General features: G+C 38.5%; 1 protein-coding gene across 3 annotated transcripts in view; it reads left to right on the plus strand.

Annotated features, from left to right (window-relative positions):
- Nucleotides 1-20132, plus strand: part of RGMB (repulsive guidance molecule BMP co-receptor b) — a 101004-nt gene that overhangs the window by 38974 nt on the left and 41898 nt on the right. Inside the window, exon 7 of one of the 3 annotated variants that reach the window (XM_082377852.1) lies at nt 5179-7156. The exons of the other annotated variants lie outside the window; for them this stretch is intronic. The gene's annotated coding sequence lies outside the window, so the exon portion shown is untranslated. Of the gene's footprint in view, nt 1-5178; nt 7157-20132 lie in introns of those variants that run through there. 3 annotated transcript variants of the gene reach the window in all.

Here is a 20132-nt window from a genome sequence, read left to right on the forward strand (position 1 = left end):
AATCAGAGACGCCTGGGTGGGGAATCGCTGCAGTGATTTGATGCTCCCTGCTGCACTTCCTCCTGGCCTGCTGAGGGTTGTGTTTCCCACCTCTTTATTTAGCAGGCTATAGTACATGCAGGCCCTAGCGAGTGGCCTCAGTCGTTCATCTTATCTTACGGTTAATAGTGCTGTTAGCTGCCTGAGAATAAGTAACCCAAGTCTCCAAAAATCCTGAGAACGGAGGAACAGATTTTCCATGATTGTTTCAAGGATTCTTTTGGAGATTTTTAGTGCAGCAGGCTGTAAATTGTTTCTTGAATTATTGAAAATCACGGACATCTGGGTTGATTAGCTGAGTAAACTTGAACGAGTTCTTTACTCCCGAAGTGCAGTGCTCCTCTCCTCCTGGGTTGATATTACACCCTTGCGTCTGGCCCTGGACAATTCAGAGGCTGAAAGAGGCATTATCATCTCGGACAAGACTAATCTCATTACCAGGTACAAAATGGCAAAAAAAAAAAAAAACTTTTTGCCTGTTATCCACTTTAAAATCAGCCCAAAAATGAGAATAGAAAAGAAACAGAAACTCAGTTTTTGATGATACTAAAATAAATCCATATTTCCTAAACCTGGTGTAAGTCAGAAGTGAATAGGGGAACGGTCACTCATCTACCAGAGTGAAGAAACACCCAATGCAGATAAAGGTAAAGGTAGATACCAGTGGGAAGCAAGTCAGTTTGCCCGGCAGCTCTTCTGAAAGGCTCAGGAATGGGAGAAACCAGGTACCAAGAAAGGCCTGGGTGATTCCAAGTTGTTCCTCTGAGCCAGTTTTTGAGTGGAGACCTGGGGTCTTACTGGTTCATATGTAATTATCTGAGTTCATATGTAGTAGTTAAAGTAGTAGTTAAACTTCTACTTCTCTGAGACACAGTACAGCTGTTAGCATATATTTTATAAATTTGAAATGTAATATTAATCATAATTTTTGCTAAAATCTCATTATGTTTTAATGATTTCTAAACTTTTAGAGGCTGTACATGTGCTATTTGGACTATTTGATCAAGAAACTCTTGGTTGATATTCAACTAAACTGAAATATTATCTCAATGCTCATGGTGTTTTCAAGTCAATTAAGTATCATCACTTAAATCTGTTAAACTTTCATTCTTCATTGCTATCATTCTAATTCAAAGAAGTATATCCATAGCTTAAAAATAGTTCTTTAAAGATTAAAAGGAGTGATGAAAATGGTAGTATAAATACTGCAACTAAGAATCAAAGTGGAAATATAGATAGGGAGCAGAACTCCAGGGTGAATATAGAATGTGAATCTTCATAAGCTAGAGCAAGGAAAATTAAACTTGTAATGATTTTGCACAAGCAGCCAATAAAGAAAAGCGTGATTAAGTATGATGATGAATGTAAGATAAATGAACTTTATTGGAAAATTGACCCACTGCCACCAGTCCCAGTGCGTTATCTGTTAAAACACTTGTCTGTAGTGACGTATAGCCCTCGGGGATTTCTTGCATAGTGACTAGTCTTGTAAAATCAATCACAGTTTTACAAAACTATGCAAAATAATGCTATTCATTACATAACTGCTGAAATTTTTTCTGAAGGCAGGTAAATGACCAATATCACAGACTGATATTTATTCATATTTATATACCTCCTACTCTTTATTGCTGTGAAGACTTTAAAACCAAAAAAGGTCAATACTGTATGCTTTATTAGAGAGAAAGCAGAATAATTTGGAAGAAAAACATGTCCAAACAGCATGATTACCAGGTATCTATAACTATATAACACCATAACAATTAAAACAGTGTGAAACTATCTCAGAATGAGAAAAATAAGCTAGGAAAACAGAATAGAGGTCAGAAGTTGACCCGAGCTTAAATAGGAACTTGATATATAATGGAATTGATCATTCAAATCAGTGGGAAAAGAATGAAGTATTTAATAAAGTGTGCTTGAACTGTTGCTTATTCACATGCAAAAATTGGCATTGTATCCTTACCTCACTCTAGATGAAAATAAATTCCAGATGATTTAAAGACATAAGTGTTAAAAGAAAAACCTTTTTAAATTTGAAAAGAAAATATAGATTGATTGACTGATTCATGACCTTAAGTTAAGTAAGAATTTCTTAAACCATATACTAAAAGCACAAGAAGCAAACCACATGAAAAAAAGATTGATACATCTGCAATATTTAACTTTGACATACAATTTTAGGACATATTATTTTGTTACATGAACAAAGATACTAAGAAATGAATCATTGTCAACTTGGGAGAGGCATGAAGGGAAAGATTCTGGGAAGGTATCCAGGAGATTTCAATTATATCTATAATTTATCTCTCAACAATATGTATAACAAGCATATACGGCAAAATGCTATGGTCTGACAAAGTTGACTTACTGGTGTGGGTTGTATTGTTTTCTATAACTTCTCTATTTTATGCTTAAAATAGTTTATAGTAAAAAAAGAATTAAAGAATGCTTATGAGGCATGCTGATAAAATGTGAGGTCCATCATATGTAAAACACAGTTCCAGAAGGGAATGTTAGAGTGAATGGAAGAGTGGTATATTCAAAGAGATAATGGCTGAATATTTTCTAAAATTGATGAAAGACATGAATCAAGATATAAATATACACACACCCTCTCATGAATTCTTATGAATACACACTTTTTTTAAAGAGAAATTGAGTTTGAGCTGAGATCTTTTGGCTACAATTTGTACCAAGAGAATAAAAGTGTCTGGGACGGGACATAACTAAATGTATTATGAAACCTGAATACCAACAATTAAATATTCTCATGTGCCTGCCAATGAACAAATGGCTACTGGTAAAATTCCTTATTCAAATGACACTGTTAGTTGTTATATAATATGAATGGCACATAATGTGGATGATCAATTATTTTCTTCTGGGTGCTAGTAGATCGTTTACTTCATTGTTAATCACCAGTGGTCAAAGTATGGTTCAGATTTTGGCATCTATATGATACTTATAAGGTAGAAGTATTTGATGATTTACTGTTTATTTGCTTTTTACTGAAAACCCAGGCTACGTAGGAACAGACTTTTCATTTTGTTAACTGGTTTCTTTTTGAGCCATGATATGGGCCAGGGGTTAGCAAACTATAGCCCACAGGCCAAGTCTGACTCACCACCTATTAGCCTACCAGCTAGCAGTAGCTTTTACATTTTTAAATGGGAAAAAAAAATTTAAGAGTAAATTTCCTGATATGTGAAAATTATGTGAAATTAAAATTTCAGTGTTCATAAATACAGTTTTTTTTTTTAACACAAGCACTTTCATCTTTATATTGTTTATGCTACTTTGATGCTACATTTAGGCCTGCAAAACCTAAAATATTAACTCTCTGGACATTTACAGAGGGTTTGCTGACCCTCTGATATAGAGTATAAATGTAGCTCAAAACACTCCAGCTGATATGCAGGAAGGAAGAGACGTAAATTGCAAATAATTTATACATTAATGTGAATTTACACACTGCTTTATTTACAGAGAACAGTTATGTAGAATATATGACATTCAATCATGATTTGGCACTAAATGAAGTTGTGAAAATTGTTAATATAATTAAATTGTTGTGATGACTATAACTGCTTTTCCTCATGTTATGTGAAGAAATAATAAGTAAATGATTCTGCTTTTGCATATCACAGTAAACTGGTTTTTGAAGGGAAAGTTGCTCTCATGAGTTTGTAAAAGGAGAGATGAAATAAGACACTTCATCATGACAATGAAAATGCCAGTGAAGACAGTATTTTTACTTTCATGTTGTGTAATTATTCTAGTGATTAGCCAGAATCTAATAATTCAAGACCAAAATTCCACAAGGCTTAAGGTTGAAAATAAGAATTTGAATGAAAATAATGTTGAAGATAAATTCTCCTAAGAAGACAAAATTTGGGTTCAAATCGCTGTATTGCTGAGTTTGACTCTTTACAAGCACTTGATTTTTTTCATCCTTCAGAGAATGAAATCAATGATATATTACAGTACAAACCTTGTCTCTACTTAAATGCTAAAACAGAGCATGAAGAAATGTTCCAGAGCTAAATGAAACCTATAAGTTCAACTTTATATGTTGAAGCAATCAACTTTATAGGTTTTTATTGTTGCTGGTGTTGTTTTCAGTGTAATAACTCATCTACACAGTGTCCAGCAAAGTGATGAAAGTTATTTTCAGTGAGAAATCTAACTTCAATGTTATGTACAATACAAACATGGAAAACTGATTATCAAAACATTTCTCCCATTCTTAATGGTACACAAATGTGATTTTCTAATCCAGTTAAAATAGAGATCAAAATAAGAAATACCCCAGATGTGGAACCTCACTGTGCTACCTTCATGAAGACTGCACATACTGTCATTCTTCTCCATGGTTTGAAACAAAGATCATTCATGTTTTAAGTATTGTTCCCCTTTTGTAAGTTGTGATGAATTCTTGTTTTTTGATCTGCCTAAAAATTAGTGGCTAAACTTTGGCTATAAAGTGGCCCACAGCCACTGTTAGTTTACATAAAATGTTCAAAATGTAATAAGTATCTTTTTTTTTTAAGAAGTAAATGGTGAAAATGCCACAAAGAAAATAGGAAATAAAGTGGGAATTGAAGGACAGTTATGACTTTGCTAATAGATATATTTCAGGACCCAGAAATGTACATGCAAAGGTACAGAAGCATGAAAAGTGAGGTAAGTTTGGGGGTGGTGAGTAGACCAGTGCCTGAGAGTGAAGAATTAGTATATAGGAGATGGAAAACAACTGCAAAGGTGATTCAAAGGGCAATTCTTTGTTTCCTCAGTGATGACTTATAAAACTTCCATTTACTTTTTTTTTTGAGCTCTTTTTTTTTTTCCAAAGCTTTTTCAAAGGTGGAAGCATATATGCTCTTAAAGAATTTGCAGATCAGATTGTGAGTTTCTGGCACAATGAATGATTCAAGAATGAGAAGAAGAGGTTACAATATGGACAAGGATTGGAAAGCAACATGTTCTCCTAAACCATTGGTTTGAAAAAAGAAAAAATGATTTCCAACCTAGATTTTTAAAGGCTTCTCTATTATCAATTAAGTTGTAGATTTGAAAAAAAAAGATATTTTTAGAAATACACTTTCAAAAACCTAATTCCTATTCATCCTTTCTCAGAATGCTACTGGAGAATATGTTCCACCAGAATAAGGGGATAAGCCCAGGAGGAACTAGGGGATCCAGGAACCAGGGGATCCATCGCAGGAAGGAAGCCGACAGAATTCCTAAATGAGGCCATGGTCATGCAGCAGGCTAGAGGCAGCCCCATCCTAAATAGGAAAGGTCAGAAGGCTTTGGAAGAGACTTCTTCAAGAAGATGAAATTGAAACCTAACATGTCTGAACATATTAACTGAAGACATGCAATTCAGGGGGAGTTTGGAACTGACTTGAGTACATAGGAAACTATTAAAAATTCCAAGGAAAATGAAATGTTGTGCAGGCAAGACAGAGTAATCAGTGCACTGAGTATGTGGCTCAGGTGCAGATAGTGTTTAACATGACCCTCATAATGTGGAAACTGAACGTGTTTCCTGCTAAAGTTGCATCTACACAGGAAAGATTGGAGCACGGGAAGTCTACGGGGTGCAGATGGAGGTAAAATTGAACTGAATCCTCATCTTTCATAATGGAAAGTTATAATAGTTAATGCCTAAAACTGTAAGACAGAAAAGCAGCAATACCCACATTTTGTTTTGGTATATGTCAGTTACAATCATAAGATGGGGCAAGAGAGTTAAAAAGGGAGGTAAACAATGCTGTGGTGAGGTGATTAAGACCCAGGACTGTTCTTTTTTGTAAAAGCTTTGTGGAGGTATCTCTATCTTTATATCATGAGTATTTTTAATTTCAATAAAAAGTATATTTCAAACAGTTAAAATGCAGAATACAAAAGCATATCTATGATGATAGGAACAAGAATTAGAAGAAGGTATAGAATAATAAACACATTGATTTGGAGAAAGAAATTTCTTCATTGGACCTTAAAATAATATGTTTACTTAGATTAAAATCAGATTTTGGGGCATGCATACTTCTCAGTTTTCATCACATGTTCTCAACTCAATTGATTTCAAAGGTCCAGAAGTGAGAGAAGTGCTGTGTTTTTGTTTTAAGTTATTTAGGACAATAATCTTCCGACTGATGCACATGAAGACTTTCTAAGGCATATGTGCATGTGATTTCCAGATCCTCTTGTTTCATAGGTAATATTTCTTAGAACTGTTCTGCCTGAAGCCATCCCTGAAGTTGAAGATCATGCTGCTTTTCCTTGCCCGCTCCCTCTTCATAATCAGCCTTCTCCCAATTAACACGTGAAATGCATATCCCTCAACCATCCTTAGTCTTACCATGGAACAGTGCTCTGATTTGAAAAACCTCTGGAGCATCAAGCCAGGGGACAATTCAAAATATTGCTTAAGCAAGTGAATGACTCTAATGAATGGGTAACAATCATTATGCAAATCAAATAGTTTTCAATTATTTCTTAGCACAAAATAGGAAGATCTAATCCAGTCATCAACTATTAGATCATTAAAACATTCCTGATGATCAATCACTATGTGACTTTCAGCATGTAACCTGGGAGGGGTTCAAATAACTTTGTGACATTGCCTGAACAAAACTCCTTCCATTTCCATCTACTTATTGATATGATCGAGTTTGTCAGCATAATAAAAATAAAATTGATGCTGAATCCTGTCTTATTCTAAAATAAATATATCCTCATCCACCTCATTAATATCTACATTTAAAATACAATTTTACTTTTTAGGTTTAATAATTCTATATCAATGTTTATAATACATGTATGTTATTGTGATTAATTGTATATTAGTAATAGCTGTAATAATTATGGTCACTTGAAGTTTTTAAAAACTGTATTTCGATTTATATATGTATTTTTGTTGCAGGAAAGTGTGTGAGGGTAATCCAAAAAACCCTACAAGTATATGTGATGTAATGAAAGTGGAATTTATATACAAGTTAAGAAGAAAATAGAAAAATACAAATTTGCCAATTGCTTAAGAAAGCTTTTTCCATGTATATTTTTTAGGGGTTAAAAAACAAGAGATTGTTTAATTAATAAAATACAAGGATGAGGCCAGGTAGGGCAGGGGTAGCGGGGAACCACCTGGGGGCCTCCTTCCCCTACATCCACCATTTTATTTTTGAATGGCTGGTGATGGGTATCAAATTGCCATGGTATTTAGTTTCCTTTGGATATATGGAAAAGGTGATATAAATTTTATTTTAAAATATAAATATTTCAAAATATACCAGAAATGATATCCTTTATTATAACATACAAAAATTATGTCCTTATTTTGAAATATTTTAGATATGACAAACTTTTTGGAGGGATTCATAATTTTAAAAATTATTTTTAAGAATCTCAGAGCAAAAATTTTGCAGAACACCTGTCTTTTCTGTGATTCCTTTTAAAGGGCGGATTCATACTGCCCTCTGGTGGTTACAGTGGTTGGAATGCATGAAGTACAGATTTGGACCTGTGGCATTTTGGAAACAGAATTCTATTTCCTTTTTGCTGCATTGAAAAAATAGCAGTTTGTTGTAGAGATGACTACATTTCACACATAATCACAGTTTTTATGAAATGTGGATATAGTGACAGGATTTTGAAATTTAAGATTTGACATCCAATGGATCAAAAAATCAGCTTGTCCGCCTTTAGTAACTGTGATTTGGCATTGACCAAGCAAGCAGATTTTTGCTTTCCAGAGATATCCAGACAGTACTCAAGAGTCCCCAGACATGGGGACTTCCCTGGTGACACAGTGGTTAAGAATCCGCCTGCCAATGCAGGGGACACGGGTTCGAGCCCTGGTCCAGGAAGTTTCCCACATGCCATGGAGCAACTAAGCCTGTGCACCACAACTACTGAGCCTGCGCTCTGGAGTCCGTGAGCCACAACTACTGAGCCCGCATGCCACAACTACTGAAGCCCACATGCTTAGAGCCCGTGCTCCGCAACAAGGGAAGCCACCGCAAAGAGAAGCCCGCGCACCGCAACAGAGTAGCCCCCGCTCGCCGCAACTAGAGAAAGCCCGCGCGCAGCAACGAAAACCCAATTCAGCCATAAATAAATAAATTAATTAATTAACTAATTAATTAAAAAAAAAAAAGAGTCTCCAGACATGATACAGACACTCCATCAGCTGAATGTAAAATCGGCGCATAGGTTGGGGTTTTTCTCCGTGCAATTGTGGAGGTTTACCTTCGTTTAAGTCTCCCTGTAGCATCCTCTCTCCTTGCCCTTCTGTGCCCCCAGGGACTCCATGCCTTGAGGCTGTCAGTAACTGGGATGAACATAATGGAGAAAGTGTGGCATAGTGGAAAGAGTGGGGCATAATGAAATTTGAAAGAACTATATCTGAATTTTATTCCCAGCCATCACTAGCTGTGATCTTGGGAGAATTAACTTCTCTTGATCAGTTTCCACAACAGGAAAACGGTTAAACTACCGGCCTCATAGGTGCCATGGAAAACTAAAAACACATAGGTAAGGTGCTCAATAAGAGCAACCAACTGTACTTATTCCTATTTTATACATTTGAAAGATAAGCAGGTCTGACCATTTGGGGGGTAAGAAATATAGTCACAGGGAGTCACTTGTTGGGGTATCTTGGTCATTTTTATTTATTTAGTTACAGCAGTGCCATTACATGTATCTTGCTTAAATATTTCTTTCCCTTTAAGAGAAATATTTCACCATTTTTCATCTTTATTAAACTTCCTCTCCCTTCTCCATTTCTCAGATGATTGAACTTGGTTTATAGTGAGAAAATAGATACAGCCTCTAAAATCACCAGCCTGTGAGCAATCACACCCACGTGCCACTCACATTCCTTTTACTATGGACAGTAGCGCCTTCCCCTGTGCTCTGAAACTCTCTCTTCATAAACTCCCACCTTTATAAAGGCTTGATCCTTGCAATTATCCCCTCTCCTCTGCATCATGTTTTTTTCTTTCTATGGGGTCATTTCCACAAATGAAAAATATCCTCAAGTATCTCCTTCTCTTTCAAACAACCTCCGCCCCGAAAAAAATCTTCCTCGATTCCACATAACCCTGTAGATAATGACCTATTTCTCTGTTCCCCTTCACCACTGAAGTTCTTAAAAACGTCTGTGTGTCACAGTTTCTATTTCCTCACCTCACATGCTTTCTTCAATCTACTTCACTTGCAATAATATCCTTCCACTTGGCTGAGACTTGTCAAGGTCAGAAATTTAATTCTCTGTTACCAAATCCAGTAAAAAAAAAAAAACCTCTCTGTTCTTATCTTAAGTGACTCCTTAACAACTTTTGACAGTTGACCACATGAATGAGAAAAAATATGGTATGCGAAAATGGCATCGTAGGGATGACTTTGTGGTAAAGAATATAAACTCAGTCAAAGTAACTTAAATAGAAAAGAATTCGTTTGGAAAAAGTCTAATATTATCTCACACAATAAGAGCAGGAGGTACAGCCAAGCCCCATAAAATAATTCACTGGGCTGCTCTGAATGTGCATGGTCTCTTGTTTTTGCTTCTCTGCATGTCTGCTTCGTGCTTATGCTCCTTTAAAGATGACCAATATATACACCTTTCTAGGTCAAGGGATCAACAAAGACCCACAAGAGTCCCTAAGTCCCTCATAATAAATTCCCATGAGAGAAACTTGATTAGTCCTGCTTAAAGTGTGCATCTTTTCCCAATTAGCCATGGCCAAGGAGTGGCAGGGTCATGGTGATGGTTAATTTTATGCACCAACTTTGCTAGGCTACAGGACACAGTTGTGTGCTCAAACACCAGTCTAGATGTTGCTGTGAAGGTATTTTTTAGATGTGATTAACATTTAAATCAGTAGCCTTTGAGTAAAGCCGATGACCCTCCCTCCCCCCCCACCCCATTATGTGGGTGGGCTCATTCAATCTGCTGTAGGCCTTAAGAGCAAAGACTGAGGTTTTGGAAAAAAAAAAAAAAAGGCTTTTGCCTCCAGACTCTGCAAGATAGAAACGCTGACTCACTTTCCAGCCATCAGAATTTTAGACTCACCATGTCCTGCAGTCACATGAGCCAATGCCTTAAACTAAATCCATCTCTGAGAGAGAGAGAAAAATCTATCGTGTTTCTCTGGAAAACCCTGACTAACGCAGTCACAAAGAATAAGCTTGGCCATAGGGGTCTCCCCTATGGCTGGCGAGCAGGTTTAGAGCCCAAGATATGGGCAGAAGTGACCCAGATGTATTATATTTAGCATTATCAGAGAATCTCAAACTTATAACCAGTTATGCATGCTCAAGTAGAGACTGGCCAACAATCATATTAAAATATTAGCATGTGTTCATTACTATTTATTGTGTCATCAAATAAATACAATTAATATTATTAGTTACATAATTTAATTTCAATATCTTCTATCATTATTGACATTTTATAGCTAGAATTAAAATAGGAAAGATGCTTTGGAACCCTCTGCATTCTTGGAGTAAGAGAAGAGGTGACAGTTCCAAAAGATATCCTATATATAAGTTCATTGTAACGGAGCAAAGAGATGAGAAGCCCAAGGAAAAGAGTAGGAAGGAATCTGACCTCACCTTCTGACAGCAACTAGTCACTAGTAAACCTTTACTCTTGCCCCCTTCTTTCCAGGATAGCAAAAGACTATCTTGAATTCCATTCTAAATATAAAATACTTATCCAAATGCTAAAATGACTGAAGAAATATAGATGAGGTGGTGTTTCGTTTTTGTCTGTGTGTGTCTTATTTTCACATCATTTATAGTTAGAGTAGATCCATAATTTAACTAGAATTCTACTGACTAGAAAATAAGTTACGCAGGAACTGAGGTGTGGAGAAACGGTGTGAGGAAGGAAAATGTGATGCTAAATTAAACAGCTGGGGGTGCTAGAGGACACCCGTGATGACCCCCCCAAGTCAGCTCCCTACAAGGGTCTTTCTGCCCAGTGTTGCTCCCGTCAACAGAACGAGATCCAGTCCAGTTCAGAAGTAAAGGAAAGCTTTCTGCTTTGGTCAAAGAACAAGCACGCTCTCTAGCACACGTGCTCTCCAAAGCCCGTGGGCGGGGCTGCTCTGTAGGGTTCTGGTCCACAGCAGAAGGGGCACAGCTGTGAAGGAGCTGCTTCACTGGGGTCAGACCCTCAGCGGGGAGGGGCGGAGTTCTCCAGGGCTGGGGGCAGCTGAGATGCTCTGGCTCCTGAAGGCAGAGGCCTGTGCCGGCGCTCCGCTGAGCTGAGGTGTCAGGCGCAGCCATTTCGCACTAGCAGCTCCAGGCTGAAGGTCCGGGTAGGAGGCTCTGCACGCGCCATCCTTTGAGCAAGTGAAAGTATATGAAGCACGAAAGAAAAAAAGAAAAAAAAGGTTAGACTTTACTTTATGACCCAGATTCCATGTTTATTTCCTGGGAATTGTCAACGGGCTTTGCTGATGACAAATCCGTCCTCTGTCTTTTGTCCTGCTCTTCATTCCTGAGGGGCGCGGAGGGGCGCCGCTCCGTCTTCTGAAACTGCTTCCTATTGATTCTGGCCGTGGTCGTAACCCTGGGTGGAGGAGCAGAGCTTCTCCCCAGTGCCTTTAGATGTGTTTGATGGTCACCAGGCCTTAGCCCTGACTGTTCGCATTCCTGAGTGACCACGATTTGGAGTTGTATAGAATTCTGTTACTGAACCAAACTTGGTAGACGAGGGTCTACCACTCGCCCTTGTGCAGTAAAGCTAAACTGCCCACCTCGGGTTGTGGTAAAGAAAAGCGCAGTGTTTATTGCAAGGCCAAGCAAGTGCTGGTGGCTAATGGTAAAAAGACCTGAACTCCCTGATGGCTTTCAGGTGTCCCTGGTTTTTTAAAGACAGGGTGAGGGCGAAGGTTGCACGGTGCACGATCAGCTCATAGATGTTCTTCTGATTGGTTGGTGGTGACGTAACAGGGTGGTATTTTGGGAATCAACATCATCAACCTGCTGGTTCCAACCAGTCTGGGGTCTACGTGCTTGTGGGCAGCATGCAGTTAACATCTTTCACCTGATCGGGCTTCTAGTATCTGTGAAACGGCTCAAGGATTTGGCTCAGAATGTTATCTACGGCCCTTGAGGAGGAACTAAGGGTCCTTGACTTTGTTTAATGGCTAAACTATTATTATTTTGTCTTGCTTGACTCTTTTCCTTTGTTTCTGTATTTTCTCACTTCTCTGATTGAATTTATTCTTTGGAACCGAGGGAAGGCCTAGGAGGCTAAAGCTTTTCTACAAACAAGAGGCAGGTGGAGGGCATGGGGCAGAGGGGGCGTCTGTCCCAGAAAGGCCCCATAGGCTCCTGCTCCATTTCATAAAACTTTTGAAGACGGACACCAGACAATTTAGGATGCATGGCCCAAGTATCAGCAAGAGAATCATGGTCATTAGGGGCCCAGGAAAGGTAAAAACTAAATGATGCCAGGGAGGCCTGTTTTACGTTGCTCCGCATTTGTTTGGCCAAATTCGGCTGACTGGTTTTTGCTAGTCAAGGTGCTATTCCCAGTCGTCTGAAATACCTGACAGTGAAATCAATCTGCCAGTCTTCCCCAGGGTATGCCCCTCTGGCTGAAAGGGCCTTATCTGGGCGCCTCCTTGTGGGGGACGGGGGAAGGTGGTCTGGTATTTGTGTTGTTTATTGTGCATATGGGGCATGTCTCGACTATTCGACTGATTATACTTTTCATGCCAGGAGTTACCATGACCTCCACTAATCAATTATATAGGGCTTCCCTCCCATAGTCAGTTCTTTGATGAGCCTCCCTGATGGCTTGACAAGCTGCAGTTTGGGAGAAGAAGTATTGCTCATGATCATTAACTAGCCACACATGGCTTCCTAGGTTTCTGTTGAAGCCCCATTTCTGGGCATTGTTTAATTCTTCCTTTGTGCAGATTGGGGAGTAATTGGATGGATCTGGCCTTCGAGGTATAAAAGGTAGTTGCCAAGTTAGTGGTTCTAGGGCCACCCTTTTTGCAGTTGCGTCCACTTTTTTGTTTCCCTTTCTTGTCTCTGCATCCCCTTTTGGTGACCCCTACAATGAATCACTGCCACCTTTTTTGGAAGCTGTACTGCATCTAGGAGTCTCAATATGTTTAATCCATGTTTCACCTGCTTATTCTATGCAGTAAGCACACCTCCTTTTTTTAAAAAAAATAGCTCTGTGTGCATGTTGGATGGCATATGTCTTCCGGGAATCTGTGTAAACATTTAAGATCTTCCCTCTCCCGAGCTCTACGGATCAGATGAGGGCTATCAGCTCAGCCTTTGGGCAGAAATCCCTGGGGGTAGGCTTCTTGCCTCTATGACTTGAGTCTGGGAGGTCACTGTGTATCCCACCAACCTTTTTCTCTCTCTCATAAAATCACTCCTGTCTGTGAACCATTCCTCTTTGGCATTTAGGAGAGGCTCACTTACTAACTTCCTAGGTTGGGGTGACTGGAATAGATCATGTCTATAGTTTCTATACAGTCATGCTCCGGGGACCCCGTTTTCTGTGGGTAGCAGGCTGGCAGATTTTAGCATGTGACAGGTTTCTATGCTGGCCACTGGGTTGTCTAAAAGCATAGCCTGAACTTGAATCGACCTTGCAGGGGATAGCCACTCTGTTCCCTTAGAACTTACTAAAGCCTGAATGTGGTGTGGGGTCCATATAGTGACTGGCTGGCCAAACGTTAACTTTTCAGCCTCCTTTAGCAAGGTTGTAGTAGCTGCTACTGCCCCTAGGCAAGGAGGCCATCCCTCAGCAGTTTGATCTGTTTTTTTTGGTTTTTTTAAATTTATTTATTATTTATTTATTATTTTATTTTTGGCTGTGTTGGGTCTTCGTTTCTGTGTGAGGGCTTTCTCTAGTTGCGGCAAGCGGGGGCCACTCTTCATCACGATGCGCGAGCCTCTCACTGTCGCGGCCTCTCTTGTTGCGGAGCACAGGCTCCAGACGCGCAGGCTCAGTAGTTGTGGCTCACGGGCCTAGTTGCTCCGCGGCATGTGGGATCTTCCCAGACCAGGGCTCGAACCCGTGTCCCCTGCATTGCCAGGCAGATTCTCAACCACTGCGCCACCAGGGAAGCCCTGATCTAACTGTTTAGAGGAATAAGCAATCACCTGAGCAAGGGGGTCCCAGTTTTTGAGCTGATGCCCAAAGGGCGATTCCCCGTCTCATGAAGGGTTTAGTTAAGGTCAAAGGGTTTAGTTAAATCTGGGAGGGCCAGGGCAGGGGTCTCTAGTAATTGCTTTTTCTTTTTCTTCTTGTTTTTTCCCTCCGACATGTTGCACTTTATCTTTTTTTTAATTTTTATTTTATATTGGAGTATAGTTGATTTCCAGTGTTGTGTTGGTTTCAGATATACAGCAAAGTGATTCAGTTATACATATGTATATATCTATTCTTTTTCAGATTTTTTTCCTATATACGTTATTACAGAATATTGAGTAGAGTTTTCTGTGTTATACAGTAAATCCTTGTTGATCATCTATTTTATATACTGTGGTGGGTATATGTTAATCCCAAACTCCTAATTTATCCCTCCCCTCTATGTTTCCCCTTTGGTAACTATAAGTTTGTTTTCTACATCTGTGAGTCTGTTTCTGTTTGGTAAATAAGTTCATTTGTATCATTTTTTTAGCTTCCACATATAAGTGATGTCATATGATATTTGACTTTCTCTGACTTACTTCACTTAGTATGATAATCTCTAGGTCCATCCATGTTGCTGCCAATGGCATTATTTCATTTTTTATGGCTGAGTAATATTCTGTTGTATATACATACCACATCTTATTCATACATTCATCTGTCAGTAGGTACTTACGTTGCTTCCATGTCTGGGCTATTGTAAATAGTACTGCAATGAACACTGGGGTACAACTATCTTTTCAAATTATGGTTTTCTCCAGATATATGCCCAGGAGTGGGATTGCTGGATCATATGGTAGCTCTACTTTTAGGGGTTTTTTTTCTTTTCTAATTATTTTTGGCTATGTTGGGTCTTCATTGCTGCGTGCGGGCTTTCTCCAGTTGCAGTGACCAGGGCTATTCTTTGTTGCGGTGCACAGGCTTCTCATTATGGTGGCTTCTCTTGTTGCGGAGCACGGGCTCTAGGCACGCAGGCTTCAGTAGTTGGGGCTTGCGGGCTCAGTAGTAGTGGCACCCAGACTTAGTTGCTCTGCAGCATGAGGGATCCTCCCGGACCAGGGATCAAACCCATATCCCCTGCAGTGGCAGGCAGATTCTTAACCACTGCGCCACCAGAGAAATCCAATATTTTTAGTTTTTTAAGGAACCTCCAAAGTGTTCTCCATAGTGGTTGTACCAATTTACATTCCCACCAACAGTGTAGGAGGGTTCCCTTTTCTCCACACCTTCTCCAGTATTTATTGTTTGTAGACATTTTTGATGATGGTCATTCTGACTGGCGTGAGGGGATACCTCCTTGTAGTTTTGATTTGACTTTCTCTAGTAATTAGAGATGTTGAGCATATTTCATGTGCTTTTTGGCTATCTGTATGTCTTCTTTGGAGAAACATCTATTTAGATCTTCTGCCCGTTTTATTGGGTTCTTTGTTTCTTTTGATGTTGAGCTACATGAGCTGTTTGTATACTTTGGAGATTAATCCCTTGTCAGTAGCATCCTTTGCAAATATTTTCTCCCATTCTCTGGGTTGCCTTTTCATTTTGTTTATGTTTTCCTTTGCTGTGCAAAAGATTTTAAGTTTAATTGGGTCCCATTTGTTTATTTTTGTTTTTATTTTCATTACTCTAGGTGGATCTAAAAAGATATTGCTGCAATTTATGTCAAAGAGCGTTCTGCCCATGTTTTCCTTTAAGAGTTTTATAGTATCCAGTCTTACATTTAGGTCTTTAATCCATTTTGAGTTTATTTTTGTGTATGGTGTTAGGGAATGTTCTAATTTCATTCTTTTACATGTAGCTGTCAGTTTTCCCAGCATTACTTATTGAAGAGACTGTCTTTTCTCCATTGTATACTCTTGCCTTTTTTGTCATAGATTAATTGACCATAGGTGCGTGGGTTTATTTCTGGGCTTTCTATCCTGTTTCATTGATCTATAAGTCTGTCTTTGTGCCAGTATCATACTGTTTTGATTACTGTAGCTATATACTATAGTTTGAAGTCAGGGAGCCTGATTCCTCCAGCTCCGTTTTTCTTTCTCAAGACTGCTTTGGCTATTTGGGGTCTTTTGTGTTACATAAAAATTGCAAAATGTTTTGTTCTAGTTCTGTGAAAAATGTCATTGGTAATTTGATAGTGATTGAATTGAATCTGTAGATTGCCTTGGGTAGTATAGTCATTTTGACAATATTGATTCTTCCAATCCAAGAATATGGTATATCTTTCCATCTGTTTGTGTCATCTTCGATTTCTTTCATCAGCGTCCTATAGCTTTCAGAGTACAGGTCTTTTGTCTCCTTAGGTAGGTTTATTCCAAGGTATTTTATTCTTTTTGATGCGATGGTAAATGGGATTGTTTAATTTCTCTTTCTGATCTTTTGTTGTTAGTGTATTTGGATGCAATAGATTTCTGTGTATTAATTTTTTATCCTGCAAGTTTACCAAGTTCATTGACTAGCTCCAGTAGTTTTCTGGTGGAATCTTTAGGATTTTCTATGTATAGTATCATGTCATCTGTGAAGAGTAACAGTTTTACTTCTTCTTTTCCAATTTATATTTCTTTTATTTCTTTTTCTTCTCTGATTGTCATGTCTAGGACTTCCAAAACTATGTTGAAAAGAAGTGGGGAGAGTGGACATCCTTGTCTTGTTGCTGATTTTAGAGGAAATGGTTTCAGCTTTTCACCATTGAGTATGATGTCAGCTGTGGTTTGTCATATATGGCCTTTGTTACGTTGAGGTAGTTTCCCTCTATGCCCACTTTCTGGAGAGGTTTTATCATAAATGGGTGTTGAATTTTGTCAAAAGCTTTTTCTTCATCTATTGAGATGATCATATTTTTTTTATTCTTCAATTTGTTAATGTGGTGTATCACACTGATTTGCGGATATTGAAAAATCCTTGCATCCCTGGGATAAATCTTACTTGATCATGGTGTATGACCCTTTTAATGTATTGTTGGATTCGGTTTGCTAGTGTTTTGTTGAGGATTTTTGCATCTATTTTCATCAGTGATATTGGCCTGTAATTTTCTTTTTTTGTGGTATCTTTGTCAGGCACAGGTGTGCTGCTCCCAGCACTCCAGATCATAGTGCCAGGTTCTTCACACAGCAAGCTGCTGCCATCTTGAAGTGTCCTGTGCAGTGCTTGTGCACACGGCCCACTGAGCTGAAATGCATGTAACCATTTTGCACTAGAAACTCCAGTCTGAAGCACTGAGTGCAAAGCTTCTGCACACAGCACCCTATGAGCAAGTGAAACTAGACTAAGTGCAGATTCTATTTTCATTTCCCAGGAACTGTTAATGGGCTTTGTTGGTGACATAGTTAGATGAAAATATCCCATGGGCTTCTAAAAACAGTACTCTAGAGTTTGGGAGAGGCCACCATTACAATGCTGTGGAAACCATGCTCTGAAACATAGTACTTAAAGATAGGAAAGTCGATGGGATTGCCAAGGGAGAATGTGTCAAGAGAAAAAGGAGAGCTTTGTACACTTTTATGGATTTCAAACAGGGAAAGAGGTCTGAGATAAGGGAGATAAGACATGCACTATGTAGCAGGCACTATTGTTTGCCTCTCAGGCACATTTTTCCTCTTTCATTTTTGCTGTCCAAGTCCCAGTTTATTCCATGTTGCCATACTTCACTCAGGGAATGGTGAGCTACTGCCAGCTCCAGGGGTAAATTCTAAGTGATCTATGCTGATCATGATGCTCCATTCCTCTTGCCGTAGATTGATTTAGGCACATACACATACGTATATACACATACACATACATGTATACATATACACAAGTCTGGCCAATGCGTTATGAGGGGAAACCTGCTGTGGAGACTGCCAGGAAAGATATATTTGCTACTAATAAAAAACACATGTGAAGAGGAGGTCCCCTTCTCCTGTGGTTGTTGTGCCTCTTTGAACTGCTGCAACCACCTTGTAGCGATGAAGGAAACTAGCTCAAGGATGGCAGAGTAGAAAGTGGAAGGAATCTTGGCTCTTGATCACATCACTGAATTGTTGTTTACCCTAGAGACAAAATATTTCAGAACTATGGGAGGTAACTTCTCCCCAGCGTTTTTAAATCAGTTGAGTAAGATTTTCTGTCATTGTATTTGCAGCCAAAAGTGCAAATTAATATATGAATTATATTCACCTTCGAATCAAGGTGAGTAAGGATCAGTAGTGTCAAATGTTTCTGATAATTCAAGAATAAGGAAAAAAAGTCATTGGTCTAGATTCAAACTCAAAACGAAAAAATGAAAATCTAATTTTGTAAACTATACGTGTGCTATATTAAATGAATGCAGGTTAGAAGTACATTTTAATCATACTTGTGTGAATAAATGAAAAATATATCAGTCAGAGTTTAATTAGAAAAGAAGAATGACTAGGAGGTAGATGATGGATGGATGGATGAATGATGAATAGGTAGGTAGATAGATAAAATAAGGGGATTTGATACAAGGATTTGACCTTATTGATTGTGAGAGCTGGGTAAGTAGTCTCTATAAGGTTGTTGACTTTGCATCTGATGCTGTAGCTTGAAGTCCACATAGCAGACAGTTGGGAAGGGAAAATGGATATAAAGTGAGGAAGAGCAAAAACAATCTCAGACTCACAAGCATGAGCTAGATCTCGAGAACAGTCTGACAAATGTGTCCGTTCTTGTTGCCTCTCACCTTAATGGAATGTGTCCTGTGGGAACCAAGGCACTTCATCAAGTCAAGGAGACAGAGACACTAACTCCAGGGGTGGCAGACTCCAGGGGTGCAGTCCTGGCCACTTCCTCACCCTAGGTGAGCCAGCAGATAAACAACAAGATGTCTAACACACATATGGCTGCTTCTTCACCTCTGCTCTCCAAATCCCCCACAGATATATCCCTTGTGGCCCACCCTAACTGGCAACAAACAGGTAAAGGAATTTAGGGGAATGTAATGTAGCCTAGCCAAGGTGACACATTACAAAGTCATCAAAACTTGCCTGTCTCTTATGAAAGAAATAGTCAATAATATCATTATGTTACTTTTTGTAATCTAATAAGATGGCCTTTGGAAAGAACATTTAAATATTAACATGTATCCTTACCAGAGCCTTTTAGTAGCATCTATTTTGCAAAATACTTGCACCTGCTCAGGCATCCTACTATTTCAATTAGAAGTTATAAATAAGAGAGCATTTATCACCACTAAACTTGGTGAATTTGCAGGTAGTAAGAATATATATTCTGAAAGCACTTGCTTTTACAGACATATATTCCTTGCTCTGATGGCAAGAAACTTCTACTAAACTTCCATCCTCTAGTCTTAATTTTGCCCAAATTTATCAAAAGTACTATTGTCCCCACACAGAAGATTTAACCCTATAATGAAGGTCATGTGGGAACAAAGCAAATGTAAAAAAAGATATTATTTAATATCTGAAAAACCTATTTTGCCAGACATGTTTTTCTATGTTATAGTCGAACTAAAGTCTAAGGCAAATAAATCATAGATATGTTCAGAACTATATAAAAGGCAAAGTCAAGAAGTATGTGTTTACAACTGATTTCACAATTAATTAGCCTGTATCCATTTGGGCAGGTCAGTTGACCTCTTTGTGTCTCTCTTATTTATTAATTGAAACACATGAAGCAAATTCTAAGATTAATCTCTGACTCTGATTCTATATAAATAAAAACATTTAGATGTATCCATATATTTCATTCCAAAATATTTAGGGAGTATAGAATAAAACAATTTAAAACATAAAAATACTTCTACTAACTCCTCTGACACTGGCATATATATAGTGTAAGCATATCATTAAAAGAGGTATTAACTATTTTGGTTTATTTGCATAGACCAAAAAACATAAATCCAGCCAGAGAAATTTTGCATCAACTGTATCATACATTTTTCCTTACACAT

The sequence above is a fragment of the Balaenoptera borealis genome (genome assembly GCF_965194805.1).
Source record: "Balaenoptera borealis genome assembly, chromosome: 2".
Classification (NCBI taxonomy): domain Eukaryota; kingdom Metazoa; phylum Chordata; class Mammalia; order Artiodactyla; family Balaenopteridae; genus Balaenoptera; species Balaenoptera borealis.